At 56.6% G+C, this 2,500-nt stretch overlaps 5 non-coding genes across 5 annotated transcripts; all 5 read left to right on the top strand.

Moving 5' to 3' along the window:
- Positions 1 to 440: 440 nt before the first annotated feature.
- On the top strand, positions 441 to 513 carry trnar-acg (transfer RNA arginine (anticodon ACG)). The gene has a single exon. It is a non-coding gene; the product is annotated as a tRNA-Arg (tRNA).
- A 212-nt stretch (positions 514 to 725) lies between these two features.
- Positions 726 to 797, top strand: trnae-uuc (transfer RNA glutamic acid (anticodon UUC)). Its single transcript has one exon. It is a non-coding gene; the product is annotated as a tRNA-Glu (tRNA).
- Positions 798 to 1,262: 465 nt separating this feature from the next.
- trnah-gug (transfer RNA histidin (anticodon GUG)) lies at positions 1,263 to 1,334 on the top strand. The gene has a single exon. It is a non-coding gene; the product is annotated as a tRNA-His (tRNA).
- A 193-nt stretch (positions 1,335 to 1,527) lies between these two features.
- Positions 1,528 to 1,600, top strand: trnar-acg (transfer RNA arginine (anticodon ACG)). Its single transcript has one exon. It is a non-coding gene; the product is annotated as a tRNA-Arg (tRNA).
- Positions 1,601 to 1,812: 212 nt separating this feature from the next.
- Positions 1,813 to 1,884, top strand: trnae-uuc (transfer RNA glutamic acid (anticodon UUC)). The gene has a single exon. It is a non-coding gene; the product is annotated as a tRNA-Glu (tRNA).
- The last annotated feature ends 616 nt before the right edge of the window (positions 1,885 to 2,500 follow it).

Here is a 2,500-nt window from a genome sequence, read left to right as displayed (position 1 = left end):
GGGTGTTTGGTGTTTTCTGCAAATTAGCAGCACCCACAACTCGTTTACGGAGTGGAAACTGCAGCCTAGGAGTGCTCAGAGGAGCCAGCGCGAAACTCGTCAAAGGCTGGTCACAGAGCACACACTCTGAGAGAGGAGCTTTACTGCGGCCGGAAGAGCACGCAGCCCGTGGTTAGCCGTGATCGTATAGTGGTTACTACTCTGCGTTGTGGCCGCAGCAACCCCGGTTCGAATCCGGGTCACGGCAGCTTTTGCACATTTCTGGATTATTGCCCTCAAGCCCGGGAAAAAGTGGGTATGCAAAGCTGGACCTCGCCATGTCGGCTCATCTGTCTTCTTGAGGCTTAGGAAGAATGGAAGAATGCAGCTCTGCGCACCGTGCTGCTGTCGCATCGTCTCTGGAAACACACTGATAGCATGCTAGTCAGCTGGGTCTGTCAGGGCCAGTGGCGCAATGGATAACGCGTCTGACTACGGATCAGAAGATTCTAGGTTCGACTCCTGGCTGGCTCGGCGGCAACTTTTGACCCCACGCCGGGAGGACCGCCACGCTGGCCTTCTGCCCTCTGCTGGCCAGTAGATTTGCCGCGGCCTTCAGTGGGCCTGCATGTCCTCTCTCGTCAAAAGCCAGTCAGCCGCTCCCGGACCTCAGTCACACTCCTTTCTGTCCAGCACAAATACATGCGCGCCTTTGCTTTTCTACAAGACGGTGGCAGAGTGCCTCCTCCCATATGGTCTAGCGGTTAGGATTCCTGGTTTTCACCCAGGCGGCCCGGGTTCGACTCCCGGTATGGGAAGTGCTTTTGGCTTCCCGTCACTGTGGGCTCTTTCCCAGTAAAGCCCTCGGCTTAAGGCATTGCCCCCCAACAGTGCAGTCTGTCTCCACCTGCATGGGCTCTCCTTCACCTGCTGGACACCTTTCACATGGCTAAAGACTGTCTCCTTCAGCTTTGTGAACCGTGCCCTTCTTCAGCTGCTTTTCCCAGCCTTCAGCGTCTCTCCAACTCTTTCACACGCACATGTGTGCCGAGAGGCAGGGAAACGTCAGCGTTTGGCCATTTGTGGATTGGTGCCTGTGGGTCGAGGCGGGTGTTTGGTGTTTTCTGCAAATTAGCAGCACCCACAACTCGTTTACGGAGTGGAAACTGCAGCCTAGGAGTGCTCAGAGGAGCCAGCGCGAAACTCGTCAAAGGCTGGTCACAGAGCACACACTCTGAGAGAGGAGCTTTACTGCGGCCGGAAGAGCACGCAGCCCGTGGTTAGCCGTGATCGTATAGTGGTTAGTACTCTGCGTTGTGGCCGCAGCAACCCCGGTTCGAATCCGGGTCACGGCAGCTTTTGCACATTTCTGGATTATTGCCCTCAAGCCCGGGAAAAAGTGGGTGTGCAAAGCTGGACCTCGCCATGTCGGCTCATCTGTCTTCTTGAGGCTTAGGAAGAATGGAAGAATGCAGCTCTGCGCACCGTGCTGCTGTCGCATCGTCTCTGGAAACACACTGATCGCATGCTACTCAGCTGGGTCTGTCAGGGCCAGTGGCGCAATGGATAACGCGTCTGACTACGGATCAGAAGATTCTAGGTTCGACTCCTGGCTGGCTCGGCGGCAACTTTTGACCCCGCGCCGGGAGGACCGCCACGCTGGCCTTCTGCCCTCTGCTGGCCAGTAGATTTGCCGCGGCCTTCAGTGGGCCTGCATGTCCTCTCTCGTCAAAAGCCAGTCAGCCGCTCCCGGACCTCAGTCACACTCCTTTCTGTCCAGCACAAATGCATGCGCGCCTTTGCTTTTCTACAAGACGGTGGCAGAGTGCCTCCTCCCATATGGTCTAGCGGTTAGGATTCCTGGTTTTCACCCAGGCGGCCCGGGTTCGACTCCCGGTATGGGAAGTGCTTTTGGCTTCCCGTCACTGTGGGCTCTTTCCCAGTAAAGCCCTCGGCTTAAGGCATTGCCCCCCAACAGTGCAGTCTGTCTCCACCTGCATGGGCTCTCCTTCACCTGCTGGACACCTTTCACATGGCTAAAGACTGTCTCCTTCAGCTTTGTGAACCGTGCCCTTCTTCAGCTGCTTTTCCCAGCCTTCAGCGTCTCTCCAACTCTTTCACACGCACATGTGTGCCGAGAGGCAGGGAAACGTCAGCGTTTGGCCATTTGTGGATTGGTGCCTGTGGGTCGAGGTGGGTGTTTGGTGTTTTCTGCAAATTAGCAGCACCCACAACTCGTTTACGGAGTGGAAACTGCAGCCTAGGAGTGCTCAGAGGAGCCAGCGCGAAACTCGTCAAAGGCTGGTCACAGAGCACACACTCTGAGAGAGGAGCTTTACTGCGGCCGGAAGAGCACGCAGCCCGTGGTTAGCCGTGATCGTATAGTGGTTACTACTCTGCGTTGTGGCCGCAGCAACCCCGGTTCGAATCCGGGTCACGGCAGCTTTTGCACATTTCTGGATTATTGCCCTCAAGCCCGGGAAAAAGTGGGTATGCAAAGCTGGACCTCGCCATGTCGGCT

Source organism: Alosa pseudoharengus, unplaced genomic scaffold (genome assembly GCF_046254945.1).
Source record: "Alosa pseudoharengus isolate Yale_2024_CS ecotype anadromous, Long Island Sound unplaced genomic scaffold, YU_APseudo_1.1 YU_APseudo_1.1_scf_12, whole genome shotgun sequence".
NCBI lineage: Eukaryota > Metazoa > Chordata > Actinopteri > Clupeiformes > Clupeidae > Alosa > Alosa pseudoharengus.
This window is presented reverse-complemented; position numbering and strand designations above follow the sequence as displayed.